The sequence below is a fragment of the Pan paniscus genome, chromosome 3 (genome assembly GCF_029289425.2).
Source record: "Pan paniscus chromosome 3, NHGRI_mPanPan1-v2.0_pri, whole genome shotgun sequence".
Classification (NCBI taxonomy): Eukaryota; Metazoa; Chordata; class Mammalia; order Primates; family Hominidae; genus Pan; species Pan paniscus.
In genome coordinates, this window is record NC_073252.2 from 172,120,112 (window position 1) to 172,142,320 (window position 22,209).

The following is a 22,209-nucleotide window of genomic DNA, read 5'->3' on the forward strand; positions in this document are numbered from 1 at the left end:
TCTGGTAAAAAAAACAGACACATACACCAATGGAACAGAATAGGGAAGCCAGCAATAAAGTCACACACCTATAGCCATCTGATCTTCAACATATTGGACAAAAATCAGCAATGGGGAAATGACTCCCCACCCAATAAGTGGTGCTAGGAAAGCTGGCTAGCCATAGGCAGAAGAATGAAACTGGACCCCTAGCTTTCACTATATATAAAAATTAACTTGGCTGGGTGCAGTGGCTCATGCCTGTAATCCCAACACTTTGGGAGGCTGAGGAGGGTGGATCACCTGAGGTCAAGAGTTTGACACCAACCTGGCCAACAAGGTGAAACTCTGACTCTACTGGAAATACAGAAATTGGCTGGGCATGGTGACAGGTGCCTGTAATCCCATCTACTTGGGAGGCTGAGGCAGGAGAATCACTTGAACCTGGGAGGCAGAGGTTGCAGTGAGCCGAGATGGTGCCACTGCACTCCAGCCTGGGTAACAGAGTGAGCCTCTGTCTCAAAAAAAAAAAAAAAAAAAAAAAAAAATTAACTCGTGACAGATAAAAGATTTAAATGTAAGACCTCAAACTATGATAATCCAAGAAGAAAACATAGGGCGTTCTAGACATTTACCTTGGGAAAGAATTTATGACTAAGTCCTCAAAATCAATGGCAACAAAAACAAATTGGCATGTGGGACCTAATTAAACTAAAAAGCTTCTGCACATCAAAAGAAACTATCAACAGAGTAAGCAGACTACTTACAGAATGGGAGAAAATATTCACAAATGATGCATCCAACAAAAGTCCAATATCCAACATCCAGAGGAAACTTAAACAACTGAACAAGCAAAAAACAAATAACCCCATCAAAAAATGGGCGAAAGTCATGGACAGACACTTCTCAAAAGAAGATACAAGAGGCCAACTGACATATGAAAAAATGCTCCATATCATTAATCATCAGGAAATGCAAATCAAAACCGCAACGAGATACCATCTCACACCAGTCAGAATAACTATTATTAAAAATTCAAAAAAACAACAGATGCTGGTGAGCATGTCGAAAAAAGGAACACATACTCTGTTGGTGGGAAAATAAACTAGTTTAGCTACTGTGGAAAGCAGTCTGGAGATGTTTCAAATAACTTAAAACAGAGTTACCATTTGACCCAGAAATCCCCTTACTGGATATATATCCAAAAGAAAACAAATTATTCTACCAAAAAGGCACATCATGCACTCACCTGTTCATTGCAGCACTATTCACAATAAGATATGGAATCAACCTAGGTGTCCATCAACATTGGACTGAATAAAGAAAATGCAGTGCATGTACACCATGCAATACTACACAGCTATGAAAAATAATGAAATCATGTCCTTTGCAGCAACATAGATGCAACTGGAGGCCATTATCTTAAGCAAATTAAGCAGGAACAGAGAACCAAATACCACGGCCTCACTCGTAAGTGGGAGCTAAACATTGGGTACTCATGGATGTAAAGATGGGAACAATAGAACCTGGAGACTACTGGAGGGAGCAGAGAGGGAGATAAATAAGCATTGAAAAATTATTGGGTACTATACTCAGTATTTGGGTGACAGGATCATTCATACCCCAAATCTAAGCATCTTAGAATATAACTAGGTAACAAACTTGTATATATACCCCTGAATCTAAAATAAAAGTTGGAAAAAATACGAATTAGACTGTTATATTCATAATTGATAAGTAACCACCGTGCTTTAAGCTTCCATACAGAATTTTCTTTGCTGGTAATAGTTTCTTATATATGCTAATTAAGTTGGTAAAACTCTGCTATTCTTCCATAGAATATTTGCCTAATCTGTGTTTCTTTCTCTTAAAATATCAAATAAACTTAATTTTCATGGGTTTGCTAAATATTTTTGCTCTGTCTTTAAGAGTTAGGTCAACCGAGTTGTTGGTGTTGAAATTCTCCAGCATTCAAACTATGGTTGGTCATTATGGAGATTGAAACTGTTTAGTCTCATATGCCTCTGGTAGCAATAGTTTCTCTCCCATCTCTATTTTGCATGTCCTGATTTTGCTTGTAGACTATAAAATGCAATCTAGCATAAGGACTGCCTTTATTGCTTTTTAATCCTAGCATCTAACATAGCATGTTTTGCAGATGCTCCTCAATTTACAATGAGACTGTCAAAATAAACCCATCATAAGTTGGAAATATTATAAGTCAGAATACATTTAATGTAGCTAACCTACTAGACATCATAGCTTAGCCTAGCCTACCTTAAACATGCTCAGAACATTTACATTAGCCTACAGTTGGGCAAAATCATTTAACACAAAGCCTGTTTTATAATAAAGTGTTGAATATCTCACGTAATTTATTAACTATATTACACTGTGTAGTATAGTACTGGTTTACCCTCATTATCACCTGGCTGACTCAGGGCTATGGCTCACTGCCATTGCTCAGCATCTAGAGAGTGTCATACTGCATATCACTAGCCTGGGAAAAGATCAAAAGTCAAAATTTCAACTCTGGTTTCTACTGAATGTGTATCGCTTTTGCACCACTGTAAAGTCAAAAAATCATAAGTTGAACCATCCTGTCTGGGACTGTCTGTATATATCTTTGAGCTCCACAAATATATGATATTAATAATGGTACAATATTGTAAGTAATATTTTAAATTTTAGAAGAGTAGTACTTACTAGACGAGTATTTTCTGTGTAACTGAGCACTGTGATAAATCCACCTAATACTTTAGCTCACTTGTTCCTCATAACAATCCTATTTTACAGATGAGGAAATGGACTTAGACTAGGAAACTTGCCCAAGGCTTAGGATAAATATATTTCATCTTAAAAGATAGGTGTGATTCGAGCTGTCACTGGCATTATCAGACTTTTTATATCAGATTTTATTGATGATAGATGACATAAATTGGGTTCTTAATATGTTAAGCATTGTTCTGTTAATTAACTTATCTTCACTGCAACATAAAGAGGGAGGTAGATTATTACTTGTATTTTGGAGATGAAAAATGCCGACACTGAGGGGTTTAGTAGCCAGGCCTCAGAGGTCCTGTAGCTAGCTGCTGAAATACCTTGCCAGGATTTAAATCATGGAAGTCTCTTCAATGGTACGGCTCTCTGCTGATTTGTTATACAGCCGTTTATTTAAAATTAGGTTTTAACCCAGCACATGATGTGAAGATTATTTAAGATTTCATTTCCCATTTTGAATAATTTTCTGTGTTTTCCTAGCCAAAGACATTTAATGTTAGTTTTCATTTTGATAAAATTATCTCATCAATATTTTTACATTACTGTCATCGAAAGGCTGTTGTTGAGATTAATCATGCAATGTGTTTAACTAGAAGATGAAATAAAAGTCACATGTTACACACAAACACACTCAATTGATTTTTAACAAAGGTACAGAAACAGTTCCATGGAGGAAGGATTTTCTTTTCAACAAATGGTGCTGGAGCAATTGGACATTCTAAAAAATGCACCTTGACTAAAACCTCATACTTTATTGAAAAATTAACTTAAAATAGATCATAGGCTTAATGATAAAATATAAGAATATAAAACATTTAGAAAAAAATCAAATAGAGAATATCTTCAGGACTTAGAGCTAGGCAAAGAGTTCTTATTGGTTACGCCCAAAGCATGATATGTAGAAAAAGTTTTTTTTATAAATTGGACCTTATATTAGTCCATTTTCACACTGCTAATAAAGGCATACCTGAGACTGGGCAATTTACAAAAGAAAGAGAGGTTTAATGGACTTACAGTTCCACGTGGCTGGGGAGGCCTCACAATCATGGTGGAAGGCAAAGAGGAGCAAGTCACATCTTACATGGATGGCAACAGGCAAAGAAAAAGCTTGTGTAGGCGAACACCTCCTCATAGAACCATCAGAGATCTCATGAGACTTACTCACTCTCATGAGAACAGCATGGGAAAGACTCACTCTCATGATTCAATTATCTCCCACCAGGCCCCTCACACAACACATGGGAATTCAAGATGAGATTTGGGTGGAGACACAGCCAAACCATATCAGACCTCATCAAAATAAAGTGTTTGCTCTGTGAAAAACCCTGTTAAGAGAATGAAAAGGCAAGCTACACAGTGAGAGACAATATTTTAAAGCCCATATAGGACAAAGGGATTGTATATAGAATATATAAAGAATTCTTGAAAGTCAACAGTTTTAAAAATACAAAATGATCAAAAGACACGTTTCCAAAGAGAAGGAGTGGATGGCAAATAAGCACAGGAAAAGTGTTCAGAATCATTTGTCATCAGGAAAATGCACATTCACACTACAGTGAGATACCACTGTAAACCTATCAGGATGGCTAACATTAAAAATAGTGGGCCGGGCATGGTGGCTCTTGCCTGCAATCCCGGCACTTTGGGAGGCCAAGGCAGGTGGATCATGAGGTCAGGAGTTCAAGACCAGCCTGGCCAGCATGGTGAAACCCTGTCTCTACTAAAAATGCAAAAATTAGCTCAGTGCAGTGGCACATGCCAGTAGTCCCAGCTACTTGGGAGGCTGAGGCAGAAGAATTGCTTGAATCCGGGAGACGGAGGTTGCAGTGAGCCGAGATCACATGCAACTGCAATCCAGCCTGGGCAACAGAGCAAAACTCCGTCTCAAAAAAAAAAAAAAAAAAAAAAAAAAAAAATAGTGATAACACCAAATGCTGATGAGAATGCCGAGAAACTGAATATCTTTTACTTTGTGTGAATCAAAAATGACAGAACCACTCGGGAAGTAACTTGGAAGTTTTTAAATAGAAATATATGTACCATTTTTGTAACTTCATATTAATCTATAATTATTTCAAACAAATAGTTAAATTACCTGTCAAAGTAAGATGAGAATGAGTTGTTATTGTATTCATCATTTTGTTGCAATGTTTAAAATAACATCATTGATAATGTACTCATAGTAGATATGTGTGGCTATTTTTTAAAAGTTTTTGTCTCAAGTTGCTTCATATTAAAATGTCTGAAACATTCTAGCATTTCAAGAATAAAAATTTCCTTTAAAATGTTAGTCATGACCTGGCAAAATTTTTTTTTAATTCTGAACAACCACTGGGTGGCAGTAAAGGCTTGGGTTTTTGTTCATTTGCCTGGTTTTTTTTTTTTTTTTTTTTTTTTTTTTTTTGGAAAGTTGAAAAAATAAGGAACTAATTTGGTTCTGCTCTTAGCAAATAAAAAAATCTGTAGTGATAGATATTATTGCTGATTGGCAAGGTTTAAGCTGCAAATCGAATCATTAAGAAATAATATTTGTATAAGTTAAAGCAATAAATAACACACACTCTAAGGGATCATATGCAGAGTAAAACCTTATAAAAATAAACCTTGGGCTAACAGTCTGAGACGAGATGGACAATTCTAGAAAAAAAAAGGAGTTTGGCATTGCGTGTTGTAATGGCATGTGGGATTTTCTGGTTCAAAATTTTACTGGCTTTCAGAAATTCTAAACAACCCCTTTATTTTTCTGTTTCCTCTCACTAATAATTAATTACACAAAATTCAACTAGTCTTCATTTCTTATTTGGAAAATAGTCTTCCTCTTTTAAATGTATATTAAAATGTCAGAATATGAGGAGAATGATAGATTCTCCTCTATAGGAGACAGAATATATCACATTTTGAAATGTGATGGGTATATACATTTTGAAATGTGATATCACATTTCAAAATATTAATGTCTTTTTATCTTGACAAAACTGAGAGAAAACCTCTATACAACCTGTTGCATTTTTCATAAAGTTTACTTGCCAGGAGCAAATTGAGACATTGACTTTAGTAGCAAGTTTGAAGAGATCCTATGCTTTTCTTCACAGCTTAACCTCATTAATGCATCTCATTCTAAATATATATTATCATCAAGGATGAGCCATTTATTTGCATATGTTACTGTTCTTTTGTGTCATCCTAATGTCATATAAAATAAAACAATGGATATTAGGTCTGGCACTACCCAGGTAGAAGAGTCACATTCAAAACTTCTGCTGAATATTCATAATAGTATTGTCAAACCAGATTTCCATGTGAATCAGGCATCAAAACAATTTACAACCAAAAGGTCCAGTTTTTAGTCTGTCTTCTCAACCTTATGGCTGCAGGACAATGAGGATGGAGCAGAATGTCTGTAATGAGACAACTACAGTGAGGTTGGGATAATAATTCATCATATCATTGTGTGATTTGAGTGTGATGATGCCGTGAAAATGCTTAGCACTGTTCCTGGGTGACAAGAGCAAAACTCTGTCTCAAAAAAAAAGAAAAAAAGAAAGAAAGAAAAAAAAAAAAGCTGTGCCCTGATCACCTTGGGTATATGTCATCAGGACGTCCTGAGGCTGCGTTATGGGCATGAATCCTCAACCTTGGAAAAATAAACTTTCTAAATTAACTGAGACCTGTCTCAGATATTTGGGGTTCACATTTGGGTGACCACAAAGGGATTCTGCATGGAGATGCCCCTGACCTTTGACAAATCTCCTATTGGTGTTTGGTACCAGCTCGAGCTATCTTTATGGCTCAAACCAACAGAACAATTTGCTGAGGCCTGGAAGAACCCCTCCAGAGAATCCCTGATCTCCTAAAATTTGGTCAAGATCTAAAGTTTAGTTTGCTATACAACTGTTTTGGAGTTTTACTTGCTTCCAACCCAAGAAAGGCAAGTTTTTTCTGCTTCCATGATGACGGAAGGTAGGTAACTCCTTTATGGAGTTTGAACTCACTTCCTACAGGTAAGATGAATTTGAAATTTATCCTGTTTCTAGGATAGTAGAGAGCAGTCTTTAGCATGAGACATATTCCTAGGTAAGTAACTGAATTGGGATTTTTCTTGGCCAAAGTGAAGATTAACAACCAGCTGGTCTTAATTTCTCCTTACCATTAGAGCGCTCAGTAATCATGTAAGTTGTGCCGTCATTTGTTTTGCTTAACAGTTTTTTTGTTGTTGTTGGGTCTTTTCCCCATTGGGTTTGATTAACTCTATCTGACTTGATCAAATCTGAAGGAAAGTTCCAAACTATCCAAAAGCAAATTACAAATTATAACAAACTATCCAAAAGCAAATTATAAATTGTCTTTTTCTGACCTAATTAATACTTTAAGATATTAAGTTCCCTAAAGTCCAAAAATGACATAATTTGGCTTATTTGCTATAAATATTATATAGGAAGCATTGTTAAATATGAAATGGTGTTTGGTTTTCTTTGGGCTGTATTTGTATAAATATGTTATTGGTATATGTTACAAAATTTTGGGAAACTCCTATAATTCTGATATTACTTAGTGTACATTATCAGTAATAATAATTGCTATGTTAAATTATTCTGTGCCACAGAGGTAACAAATTTCCTTGTCAATTGTGTGTTTTGACTAAGGCTGCCCTAAACTTTTTGTCATCTATGGACAATTGTTGTCTTGTTTTTGTCCTCTTTAGAAGATGGCTGTATAATCAGCTATAAAACCTGACAGGTACTCTTGAATGCAGGTTTCTGATAACTTTGGAGACTGATATCAGAATAGAGAAAAAACTTTCAGGACTCATGGAGAGCCAAAATGTTCATAAATATCAAGCAGAACAGGAGTTAACTGCATGGACTGACTAAAGTAATCATTTTTACTTTTTTCTTAAAATATTACTGGTTCTTTGTTTTACTTCTCAGAGTCAAAGAAACATTTCTTTTGAGCTATTGGCAGCTTTTAACAATTAAGTATACTCCTATGAACAAAATTTGGAGCATATTTGTTTGTCTCCACCTGATTTCTCCAGAATTTGGAAACTATTCATGAGTATTCTTAATATATGTCAATATAGTTATTTGCATGAGTGCAAGAAGAATCTGTTTTCATTTGTAACAGGATACAATTAGAGAAACTGGTTATTTTACCAAGGCCTTGACTGGAATGGTGTGCTTTCCTTTAAGGAATCAAACTTCACTTATACAGCCAATAAAAGCCCCTTGGGAAAACTGGCCTCATATTTTGTCTACGCCATCCCTGTACAGAATTCTTGACCTGTGGTAAGTAAAGAATGTCACTTTCTGACAGACCCAGCAGCCCTGAGTTATCTTGGGACCCCAAGAGGAGAAGGATTCACCCAATTCATAGATATTTGATGGTACACATCCATAGCTGGGCTTAGCTTTAAAAAAATCTTATCTGAGATTCCTTCTGTAGAACAAACTTCCATCAAAGCCATTTATTTATTTATTTACTTATTTATTTATTTATTTTTTGAGATGGAGGTTCACCCTTGTCACCCAGGCTGGAATGCAATGAAGCAATCTTGGCTCACTGCAACCTCCGCCTCCTGGGTTCAAGCAATTCTCCTGCCTCAGCCTCCCAAGTAGCTGGAACTACAGGTGCCCACCACCACGCCCAGCTAATTTTTGTATTTTTAGTAGAGACAGGGTTTCACCATATTGGCCAGGCTGGTCTTGAACTCCTGATCTCAGGTGATCTGCCCACCTCAGCCTCCCAAAGTGCTGGGATTACAAGCGTGAGCCACTGTGCCCCTCCCATCAAAGTTAATTTAAATGCCTATATGAAAAATAATTATTCTTGCTGTACTTTATACAAATAATCTGGCCAGGCATAATGAAGCAAATGGGTTTTACCATGATTTGTCTTTAGTAAACCTGGGAAACTACAGAGAGAAAAATTATGTTTCAAAAACTATAGTACACCTGTTGTTAGATTCTAGTCTTGCCTAATGTTTTTCAATTTTTACTATTTTCTACAATTTGGACTGAATTCTAATTTTTCCTGACTTCAAGTCTCCAAAGTAATGTTTTCAGTTTGTCGTTTTTTTCTTTTCCCCTGCATTTTTGCTGATTAGTAGTCACCAAGAATGTAGTTATGCTTTCTTAAAGCCCCACGAACTGAATCTAGACAACTTAATCTTCAGAAGAAAATAACAGCAATCTATTTACCTACATAAGCCACTTTCCTACCTCCCTACTAATGTATGGACTTCCAAGGAGTGTGGCCTATATGGATTCTCCAGGATTGTTTGTTTGTTGTTATTTTTCTCTTTTCCTCTCCCTATTTTCTCTTCATAGGACATGCAACTTCTCAACCTTCTAAAAATGGGGTTTCCTAACAGCTTGGGGCCTACCTATCTAGGAATAAACCATTCTAGCCATGAGAGATCAGACAAAACCTGACACCAGAGACTCATTTTCTTTTAAAATGCTTTCCCTAAAACATTTTTAAAAGGAAAGGAGGGGGAAAATGTGAGAGGAAAAAGAAATCTTGGGGTGCCAAAAGTCACTAAGCTAAAGGGAAAAGTCAAGCTGGCAACTGCTTAGGATAATTCTGTTTCTCTCCTCACTGAGATAAAATACATATCGGATTGCCTCCTTTGTAAAGGCTAATCAGAAACTCAAAAGAATGCAACAGTTTGTCTCTTACCTACCTGTGACTTGGAAGCCCCCTTTCTGCTAGAGTTGTCCCGCCTTTCCAGACGGAACCAGTGTACGTCTTACATATATTGCTTAATGTCTCACATCTCCCTAAAATGTGTAAAATCAAGATGTGCCCCAACCACCTTGGGCACATGTCATCAGAACCTGCTGAGGCTGTGTCATGGTCACACATCCTCAACCTTGGCAAAATAAGCTTTCTAAATTAACTGAGACCTGTCTCAGATATTCAGCTTCACATATTCATCTCATCTTGGCCCCCTCAGCAAAGTGGCAAGAGGTAGACAATCCATTTTTATTAATGACAACATTAAAGCAGAGAATGTACTGTAGGAGATTGTCTCCAATACTTTCCAGAAGTGTTTTGCCACACGAAAATCAGTGGCATTTACTTTTGTGAGCAGATAATTTATCTGTGCTACCGACTTCACAACTGAGTGGAAATAAAGGTAGCAGAAAAAAAAAATACTAAATCATTTTAATTACGAGTTCATGGTTACCAATGTGCTAGGCACTATAAAATGATTTTGTCAGCAAACCTTTGCAACCCTATGATGCAAATTTGTTTTTACACATGAGGAAACCGGGTTCAGCAAGGTGAGATGACTTAGGTCACACAGCTTGGAGCAAGTGGAACAAGATTTTAAGCCCTGATATGTTTGCCTCAAGGCTTAGCTGTTTCCACTGTGAATACTGCTCTTTAAATTAGGACGTGAACTCAACTGAAAATCTCATTCTAACCCAGAGATATGAACCCAGTAATAATCATCCCCAAAGCCATTCCTTATTTGCTGTTTTCTAGGGTGTGGAAACCTTGGCATTTCAGGATCCAGTCTCTGTTTGGGAAGCAATATAGTCTTAGAGTTAGGCATATCTGCTAGATATAAAATGCAAAAGCCATGTAGCTTATTTATGTCTCAATTTCTTTATTGCTACATTATTAAATTTGTATACTAATATTTACTAGGTCGCAGAAGGGATCAAATGGGAAAATTTATCTAAAGTACTTACCATAGTACTTGTCACGAAGTAACTTATTGTCTCTTATGTAGTGCATGGTTTTTGAGGCATATGTTGCTAAATTACTCATTTTTGGCCAGCACCTGGGTCCAAGTTATCTGGGGCTTTGCCATTCGGAGTGTGATCAGAGGAACAGCAGCACTGGCCTCATCTAGGAGCTGGTTAGATCACAGAATATCAATCACAGTTTCTGACCTAGGCCTATTGAACAGAGACCTGCAATGTAACAAGATCCTCCAAAGATTTTTTTATGTACATGAGATTTTGAGAAGCACTTAAACATAGGGTATTTTCTCATTCTTATTGGCCTCTATAATAGGTAAGTCAGCTTACTTCCTCCCTTTCTATCCATCGTATTATCCCTCTATGTCTCAATACATGTACACATACACACAGGCACATACATATATCTATATATGTGTTTGTATGTGAATTTATATGTATATTCATTATATGTATGCTTTGTGTCAGGCAGTATGATGAAAACTTAGGTTTGTTAGTGAACAAGAAAGTCTTTGCTCTCCTAGAATTTGAAATCACTGGAGGACAAGCACCATGATCAAAAGGGGAATCTCTCTGAGGGCCGAAGGTTGAACCAGGAATAGGTAGCAGGGGGATTCACAAGAAAGAAGGTAGACATCCCACCTGAAATTCATGAATTGGTCTTTCCATGTAGCCAGTGGTAAGGTCTGATGAGCAGTCTCAGCCTCATGACATTAAAAATGTATTTCCATGGGCTTGGGGAATCCTGTGAATCCACAGGTTGTCAGTTGAGTCAGCTCGTAAAATAATTCTTGAGGCATCTTGGTCTAGATTAAATTCACTTTGGTGTGAGCTCAAGGGAGCCTCTAATTGTTCCACTGGAGGATTCAGTTTATAGCGTCTCCTCCTAAACTATACTAGGTGAATGGAATTAAGAATTCTTAAAGTGAAGCTTGTTAGTTAAAGCTTATTTATTACCATGGTTTGTAATCATACAGATTACTATTATCATTATATAATATATTACAACTATATGGTAATATCAATAATTATTCATTAGGTACTAGTAGATTATTCTTCAATTGATAGTCAATAATATCACGTTATAATCATGTAATTATAATTTATAATGTATTATTCATGCATCATAATCAGAAGATTTGTGAATGGTTTTGATTTTCTATTTCAAGATATAATAAAATTTAAAGCTTGAGTTTTCCTCACAGATGTGATTCCTGGGTTGATTGTTTCTGTATTTTGTAGCCCGATCTCTAATCTGAGAAGTTATTTACCAAGAGGTCAGTACATAAATGAGTTCCATAAAGTCCTCCAAACTGAACAGCACTTTGTCTCATATTGCATTGATACATAGAGTTTTGGCATTTTTAAAACCTCTGATATCAGAGAAATAAGGAAGCCAATTTGCTAACCTAAGAAAAGTAACCTTTTTTGGTGGGCTGAGGAAGTTAAGGAAGCTGTCTTTGGCTCTTCCTGGGTGTATTGACTGATTTACGTGCTTGCATTTACTTTTAAATTGTGTGGATATTGAAGTCTTCTATCTCTTTACAGCTATGTTTTATTCACAGCAAAGCATAAGGACCATTTTGAGGGGTGTATTGATTGGTGAGCATTTGCTTTCCAGTATACAGGAATCCTATCTGGACACCATACCACCACATGGGAGAAGTCCTTTCATAAGCTTATGAGGTAGGTACTGTCATTATTAATATTTTTCTAACGGCGGAAACTAAAGCTCAATAGTATTTATCACTTGAGCTTGTGAAGAAATGTTTTACCCAAAAGAGGCTGCATAGGCCAAACACTTAAATACATCCAATAAATATTCACCTAGATTAATTAATTGATCTTTACCCAGTCTGAAGGTGGTGATAGGATAGCCCAGTTTTCTTTGGGAATATTTTATCTCACCACATTTTTTTTTTTCAGCTACACATATTCTTAGCTATGTTTTGTCTGAATTAGTATGGAATTAAAATTTTTTTTCATTTTTTTACAGCAGCTTTATTGTGATATTACTTCCATACCACACAATTCACTCATTTAAAGTATGAACTTCAAGATTTTTAAATGTATCATTCCATTTATTTTATTTTATTAATTTTTAAATTGTATAACTGACACATAATAATTGCACATGTTCATGGGGTACAATGTGATGTTTTAATATATAATGACCAAATCAGGGTAATGACCTTATCTATCACTTAAGACATTGATCAGTTCCTTGTGGTGATAATATTTAGAATCTTCTCTTCTAGCTATCTTGAAGTATGTACTACCTTGTTATTTGCTATAGTCACTCTATTGTGTGATAGAACACCAGGACTTATTCTTCTGGTCTCACTGTAGCTGGCATTATCAATTTTTAAGGAATCCTGTTCTAATTTAATTAAGACCCTGGATATGGAATATGGTTTATTTTTGTTTTTATTTTGATATAATTTATTTTGTCTTTTTATCACTTTACTAAAAGATTACCCGCTTGCTAGCTATGTAAACCTGGGTGGGTTACTTACTAGCTCTGGGTCTCAATTTTCTCATGTAAAAATGGGGTAAATAACAATAATACATACGTCATAGGGTTGTTATAATAAATAATCAGGTAATTTTTTAAAAGTTACTATAACAGTGCTTGGCACATAATAAGAGCTATGTGTTTGCCAAGAAAAAATTAAAGAGAGATAATATGTCCAGAAAATTAGCTTAATTATTTCCTAGATAGTTTCTAATTAACTTTCTTTAATTGTGAGAAATTGAAATAGCGAGGCACAGTGGCTCACACCTATAATCCTGGCACTTTGGGAGGCCGAGGTGGGCAGATAGCTTCAGACCAGAAGTTTGAGACTAGCCTGGACAACATGGTGAACCTACCCCCCATCACCACATCTCTACCAAATAATACAAAAATTAGCCAGGTGTGATCAAACCTGTAGTGCCAGCTACTTAGGAGGCTAAGGTGAGAGGATTACTCGAGTGCCAGAGGTTGAGGCTGCAGTGAACTGAGATTGCACCACTGCTCTCCAGCCTGGGCAACAGAGTGAGATCCTGTCAAAAAAAAAAAAAAAAAGAGAGAGAAATCGAAAAATTGAAATACAAAATGCTGGCCCCTCAGTAGAAAAATCAACGTTTTGTTTTTAGAACTATTTTCAAGGGGTTATTGGGAGGGTGCCATAGGGCTCATAGCCCTTCCCTTCTAGGCTGTAATTCTCCAACACGGGTGTCAGTTACTGAGTGGCTGGCAGCATAACAGGGAATCTTCCAGAAAGTTGGTGACTGATAAATATTGTCTGAATTAATGAGGATTTAACTCATTCTTTCTCAGTAATTCTCCTGCAATTCTCAGCTTGGTCAAACACCTCCTCTTCCAGATGTCCCCAGTTAGTCCAGATCCTTGTGACCACAGCAGTCAACCACAAAGTCACTGTGGTGGGAGAATTCTGACATAACTAGGAGTGCCTGGAAGAGGCAGAGGTTGATAGATGGTAACTTCCAGAAACCATACCACCAACTTCTGCATCTTCCAGTTAAGTAATTTGAAATAAATTTTTGAAAATGAGATGACTTCAGTATCCTGTTTGTATTATCATAAAGAAGCACATCAAAGTATCTCATGCAAAATAATAATAATAGGATAATCCTTGGAATTTTAAGCCATTTTGTCCAAAGAGTAGGGTTTTTTTTTTAAGATTTCTCTAGAGAAATTCAATATTTAAAAAACATTGTTCAGCACATGCTTGTTGAACAATCAGCAAAATAAAATAATATGTTGTCCACATTCAAAGCATTTTTGAAAGTTGTAGATAAGTATTTTTTAAATATTGCCATTGTTTTAAAAAATATTTGTTGATGTCCTGGGTTCTTAGGGAGATATGCACTTAGCATATGAGTGTTCATGAATTTTAGTGTCATTATTGTTATTGCTATTATTACTGGTATTCTCATCTTTAATACTCTCCATTCCTCACCCTTCTACTTCTTACCATTATCCTTTTAGGTCCAATTGCAATCTTCCGTGGCTTGCTCCAAGCCTGGGTTTGGACTCATGCTGCTCCCTACACCCCCAAGTCCAGCAAGGGTTTTCTGTTGGAATTTACTTCCAGAAACCAAGTTTAAATCTTTTTCATCACTTCCTCTAACCAGTAGCTAAATGGGATCAGCAAAACTAACCCAACAGCCACTCTGCACACACTTTAACCTCCAATGAAGTTATGGCAGCTGGGTCTCCAGCATTGTGTCTAAGAGAGTCATGGGGGAGGATGAAGAGAATATGGGAAGAACGAAGTAGGTAGAAAGTTGATAAAGTTATGAATGAAAGCAGAGTAAAGGTGGGCAAATGAATATGAGAAGGGATCTGTTCCCTACTGAGACTTAGGTCAGTGGTGGAGAAAAATATATGGAAAGGTGCAAGGGCCTAGTGAAGTAAACATGGGCACAGTCTCTTTTCTCCTAAGAGTCTTTCAGTTTTCCTTTCATTACATGTTTTTCTTTTTGAAAATGACATCTCAGAAAATTGTCTTTTTTTTTTTCCCACGACGTCCTTGTTAGGTCTCTAGGATATGATACTAATATAAGAAAACCTATATAGTAAGATGTATTATGAGACCAAAGAAACCTAGTGGGTTATGTATTTCCTTTTGACTATTAGCTGTTGTGGCTGCACTCTGTGATGAAAATAGATCACATTGTGGAAAACACAGGATCATGGCAATATTAAAATGTTGCCTTTTTTTTTTTTTTGAGATAAAGTCTTGCTCTTGTCGCCCAGGCTGGAGTGCAGTGGTGCGATCTAGGCTCACTGCCACCTCTGCCTCCCAGATTCAAGTAATTCTCCTGCCTCAGCTTCCCGAGTAGCTGGGATTACAAGTGCCTGCCACCATGCCTGGCTAATTTTTGCATTTTTAGTGGAGATGGGGTTTCACCACGTTGGCCATGCTGGTCCTGAACTCCTGACCTCAGGTGTTCCGCCCCCCTTGGCCTCCCAAAGTGCTGGGATTACAGGCATGAGTCACCGCGCCCAGCCTGTTTTTAAAAATGTTGTTGATGTCCTGGATTCTTATGGAGATATGCACTTAGCATATGAGTGTTCATGGGGTAAAGTATATTTGCTCTTAGTGCCTGTATTCGCTTGCTAGGGCTGCCTTAACAAGATACTACAGATTGGATGGGTTAAACAATGGTAATTTTTTGTGTCGGAGGTCCAGAGTCTGGATGTCTGAGACGAAGGTGTCGGCAAGGTTGGTTCCTTCTGAAGATTTTGGAGAATCTTCCATGCCTTTCTCCTAGCTTCTGGTGGTTTGCCCGCAATCTTTGGCTTGTAGAAGCATCACCCCATGTCTGCCTTCATCTTCATATGGCATTCTCCATGCATGTGTGTCTGTGTCCACATTTCCACTTTTTGTAATAACACTGGGCATATTGAAAGAGGGGCCTACTCTCCTCCACTGTGATTTAATCTTAAGTAATTAAATCTGCAATCACACTATTTCCAAATAAGGTCACATTCTGAGGTACTGGGAGTTAGGACTTTAACATGAATTTTAAGGGGACACAATTCAATCCATAGCAGTGCCAGTTCAGGAAAATTTAACTTAATTTACTGTTCTTGGAAACCTATCATTTAGGTTGAGGGTTCTTTCTTAGATAGGACTTCTTAATGAATAACGTAAAAATTTTTAATTAACAAAGTACCGTTTCCAAGCTACCTACGTAGAAATTTTCACATGTATCTCACATGGAAAAACCTACCTATATGAAGTGGAAGTCGTCATCCAAGTAGATTTGTAAAGAGTGAAGAGGGCACAGGTGAACACAGGAGTCCAAGTTGTTCCTCCCATAAGTCAGTCCTAAAATCAAGAAGTCATCTTTCAGTGTCAATGTCAGGTCCAAGTTTCCTGAAGAAATCCTAATGGTTTGTTTTTCTTTTTCCAAGATAATTACTGTCTGGGCTAATGGTCTGTTTTTGATAGACTATTTCTATCTTGACTGGATAAATTCTTTCCAAGTCTCTCTTCACCCCTTCTCCTATTGGTTAAAGGAAATCCTTTGTGAAGCTTGTCTCCAATATCTAGATATGGGGTCTGGTAACAGAGAATCTATTCATTCTTTTCTGTGGACTTTGTCTTTAAGGAGCAGGGGAGGCTGGGGAGAGGTAATTCCATTTCTGTTTCATCTCTAGAATACATACACACACCCTATGAAAACATTTAGTCCTAACCAAATGTACTCCACACCTATCACCCTCTCCCTACCCCCGACACGTGTGTACACACATGCACACACACACAAGCTCTCTCTTCATGTGTTGTGGGAAACTTTTAGGGGCAGTTGCACATGGAATCTTCTTAAAACTCCCTGAGCAGTTTGAGGCTATTGTATTATACTTGAAAATGAAGAGTATCTTATTTTTAACATTGAACTGTTAATGCACGCAGGGAATTGGGAAGAAATGTGAGTCTGACTAATAGATGATTAGAGAAAACGCCATAGGGTTAACTGGAGTACAAACAGCAAGAGAATCATGAAGTAATTTTATTTGGAGTTTTTGAATAGCTAAACTTTCAAATTTGTGTTTTAGATTCTGGTAGGAAAATATACAAGCTGTTTCTCCTCCCCTACAGAAACCTGGTATCAGAAATAAGTCAAAATTTTAGACATATCTTTTTCCATTTACTAAAATTCTTATGGAATAAGTACTTCCAATTATCCAAGGAGGAATTTTGAATATTATGCATGCATGCTTGCATGATTGAGAGAGAATTTTTGCATCTATTTTTTGTAAAAATACAAAATACATGTATTTATAGAAGGGAAAGTTCAAAAAGTAAGATAAGGTAAAGTGTGATTCTTTATTTTGAGCTTATTTTAGATTTTTTCTTTCAAAATCATGAATTTAAAAGAAAATAGTATTTGTCCAAATATTTCAAGATTCCTTTCAATAACTACCATCAAGACACTATTCTTTTCTTATGAGACCTTGCCCCTGGTTTCTGTGGCACCATGAGAGTGATTCAATAGGAGCAAATGAACAGTTACACACAAACACACACCCAGGCACACTTAAATGTTGGCATTCCTCTTTCCAAGTCTCTCATCCTTAAAGACAGAGTTAATGTTTGTGCTAAAGATAGTGGTGTTCACTGAACATTCCATTGCTGTCCATATTTCTCAACCTCCTTGCAATTATGCAGGACCTTGTGATTCGTTTTGGTCAATGGTTGTGGGTGGAAATGATGTGTAATGTTTGCCATTTTAACATAGCAGATGTGTAATGTTTGCCATTTTAACATAGCAGCCTACTCAGCTAATACAAAGGTTTTACACAGCATAAACCACAACACACTTTAATTGTTCAAATATCCACAATTTTATCTTCCTGGTGTGAAAAAGATCTAAAAGGTGTATTCTGATGGTCATGGACTCTCAGTCTTGGGTCATCTTTCTAGCTGGGGAAGAGGAGGAGGCTGACACATCTTTCTAGCTGGGAGGTCTATAATTTTTTAAAAGACAGACAAATTAGAGCAACTGGCCCATCGTAAGAGGATGAGGTGGCCACTTGAATAGAATTTTAGGGTGCTAACCGATGCCTTTTTCACTTAGAGCACACTAGGGCTACACAGAACATTAATTATCTTAGCTTAATTTAAACACACTTTTAAACTTCCAATTCACGTGTTTAACATTGAAATGTTTAAGCATTTGAATCCTTCTGCTACATTTTAAAGATTAAACACTGGCAGCTGTTGCATTATCTCAAAAGAAAATGCACCTTAATATCAATTAAGCTTGTTCCATTTGAATATGCAACTCGTGATAATAAAACATTTAAATATTCCCTTCAAAAATTAATGTTTGACAATTACTGGGCCTACTAAAATTATCTTCCAAGAAAGAAATTGCTCAAAGAAACAGTATAAGAGGAAGAAACTGGCCCTACCTCATATTGCTGCAGGACAGCTCACCTTCCTCTCTGTACTGTGATGTTTCCAAGATTGCAGCTTCTATGACACTCAATAATTAGGAATATAATCAGTCATTTTCACTGCTGTAAATAGTGCGTGGTAGAGTCCCCACCAGCATTCTGCTTCACCATCTGAGGTCCCAATTAAAATCAAAGGAGGAAGAGAGGATCTACTACTTGAAAGTATCCCACTGATATACTTAAAAAAAAATTTTTTTTAATAGTTTTGTTCCAGCCATACCAGCTGGAAGTAATTTCCTTTTAACTATTAAATAGAATTTTCTCTTTTGGCATTCTGTAACACTTGCATTTATCTCCAGCTTAGTTAATTGTAGCAAACGTTTCTAATATTTCAGAAAACTCCAAGTGCAAATCATTAATATAGGAACATAAAAGACATTACCATTAATCCTTCCCCACAATTTAAAAGATTAAATTTAAATTAAAATTTAAATATAGGATTAAATAGGATTAAAGATTAGGGCTATCTGCTTCAGAACCAAAGGTATAATTCTATATATCCCTTGGGTACTACAACTAAAGAAATGCAAAAACTTTGTGTTTTCTTCACTAAAGGAGCTATTGATAGGGGAAACCTGTCAGTTCTCTGCATCCAAAAGGCTGACTACATTTATGTTTTTATATGTACAGATGTTCCTAGTTTGAAATATCAAGACTCATAGAGTTGAGCTGACAAATTTTAAACTGTCTGCAATTTTGGATTTACAAGCACTATGCAAGGCACTAGACAATAGTGAAGAAAACTGTATGTGAGTTGTGTCACCATGGTGCTTGGAATAGTGATGGAGACAGAGATTACACAAATAATGTAAAATTGTATTTGTGATAAGGACAGTAAATGAATGGTATTTGGAGCCATAACATCATTTAGCCAAGGGATGTGATATATTACTTGCAGACCAGGCAAACTTTCCTTGAGAGAGTGATGATAGAGATGAAATCTGAAGGTTTACTTACAGCAAATGAGGTGGGAGAGGAAGAGTGTTCCAGGCAAAGACAACAGTATGTGTTAAGGACTTATGTTGAGATGATATGCAGACATTGCATTTTTAAGCTCTAGAAGTTTGATTTGAGTCCTTTTCCATTATCCCCCATGTCTTTGCATGCTCAAAGCTTCTTGAATATATGGCATGTATTTATACTAACTGATTTGATGTTCTTGTCTACTAAATCTGTGTTATTTCTAAGTCTGTTTTTATTGATTGATTTTTATCTTTATTATGGGCTATATATTCCTGCTTCTTTGTAACTATGGTAAGTTTTAATTATATGCTAGAAAATGTGAATTTTACCTTTTTGGGAGTTGAATATTTTTGTATTTCTATGCATATTCTTGAATTTTGTCCTAGGATGCTGTTAAATTACTTAGAAACAGTTTGCTTCTGTTTTTTGTTCTTAAGATTTGTTAAATGGGACCAGAGCAGCATTTAGTAGCCAATTTTGCCCTTTTAGTAAAGTAGTAATGTTTTTAGTATTCTATCCAATGCCCCTTAAATTAAGAGGGTTTCCTGTGGGGAAAAGAAAGAGAGATCAGAGTGTTACTGTGTCTATGTAGAAAGAAGTAGACATAAGAGACTCCATTTTGTTCTGTACTAAGAAAAATTATTCTGCCTTGAGATGCTGTTAATCTGTAACCCTACCCCCAACCCTGTGCTTGCAGAAACATGTTCTGTGTCGACTCAAGGTTTAATGGATTTAGGGCTATGCAGGATGTGCTTTGTTAAACAAATGCTTGAAGGCAGTATGCTTGTTAAAAGTCATCACCACTCCCTAATCTCAAGTACCCAGGGACACTAGGAAAGCCAGGTATTGTCCAAGGTTTCTCCCCATGTGATAATCTGAAATATGGCCTGGTGGGAAGGGAAAGACCTGACCATCCCCCAGCCCGCAGTAAAGGGTCTGTGCTGAGGAGGATTAGTAAAAGAGAAAGGCCTCTTTGCAGTTGAGATAGGAGGAAGGCATCTGTCTCCTGCTCGTCCCTGGGCAATGGAATGTCTTGGTGTAAAACCCGATTGCATGTTCCATCTACTGAGATAGGAGAAAACTGCCTTAGGGCTGGAGGTGAGACATGCTGGAGGCAATACTGCTCTTTAAGGCATTGAGATGTTTATATATATGCACATCAAAAAGTACAGCACTTTTTCTTTACCTTGTTTATGATGCAGTGACATTTGTTCATATGTTTTCCTGCTGACCCTCTCTCCACTGTTACCCTATTGTCCTGCCACATCCGCCTGTCCGAGAAACGCCCGATAATGATCAATACATACTGAGGGAACTCAGAGACTGTGCCGGCAGGGGTCCTCCGCATGCTGAGCACCCCTGAGCCGACTTTTCTTTCTCTGTACTTTGTCTCTGTGTCTCTTTCTTTTCTCAAGTCTCTGGTTCCACCTGATGAGAGAAGCCCACAGGTGTGGAGGGGCAGGCCACCCTTCAGTTTCCAATCTCACCGGTGGGCACATAAGCTATTCTCAGCTCTGGGTGAACCCTAAGGGTTGTTTCCCCTGCTCCTTGGGTGTTTCTTTTTCCAGCTTTGGATAATTTGCTCACATGCATATCCTGATCAATATTTGGCTGAATACTCAAGGGGGACCCTCTGCAGATCTCTGGGTTCTCTTTCTCTATAGTTCTCTCCTCTGCGGTAGTCTGCCATGTCCAACTAAATAACAAACAGACAGGGAGACTCTATAAAAGAAAATAGTATTTATTCAGGAGTAGCATTGCAATGGGAATATGCATAACATGTAAATTATGTGCATATTCCAAGAGGTTGAGGCAATGGGGAGTTTTTAAAGGCAAATGAGGAGGATTACCTATGTTTTCTTGTTTGTTGTTTTGTTTTTAAATCAATCATCCTTGGCTACAAAGATCAATAACAAGGGCAAATCAGTCCAAGGTTAAACAGAAAGTTGCTGGCCAGGCGCCCTTGCAGAAGCATTTACTGGACAAGATTGTGGTAACCTTTGTGCAAGGTTGTGGTTTTTGCAGTCTGTTTTGATAGTTTTTGTTATCAGGCAAACATGCATGAGAGCCCTCCCTTCATGGCCTTCCTCAGGTCCATTTTGTCAGGGCATGACACAAGTAACTCCATTTTGATTCTGACAGCTTTGACAGCCTTGTGAACTCTTGCTTCCTTGGCCTCCTTGAAGTCTCAGCTCCATCTCCTCAACTCAGGGAAGTCAATGGACTTCTCCTAGGTTCTTCATCTTTTTCTATTTTGTGCTGCTATAACAAAATACAAGAGACTGGGTAATTTATAAAGAAAAAATTAATTTTCTCACAGTTCTGGAAGCTGAAAAATCCAAGATCAAGGCACTAGCAGGTTTGGTTGTCTGGCGAGGGTTGCTCTCTGCTTCCAAGATAGTTCTTTGTTGCTGCATTTTCTGGAGGGGAGGAAAACTGTCTTCTCACATGTATGGTAGAAGGTGGAGGGGCAAGTGTGAAGCATCTTTTATAAGGGCCATAATCCCACTCACAAGGGAGGAGCTCTCATGGCCTAATTGCATGTTAAAAGCTCCACCTTTTAATACTCTCACATTGGCCAGTAAGTTTTAACACCTAAATTTTGGAGAGTACACATTCAAACCATTGCACCCACCCTGCACTGCAGCCTGCAAACTCTTTAGGCAGTGAGCTGATCCAACTGCAGGGCTCACATCGTTTGCTTTCCTTGCCTCAGGAATTGCAGTCCTGTGCTACCAGTATCTACAAGCCATTGTTTTATGTCTTGTCCATTTTTATGGTTGTTTCACATGGAAG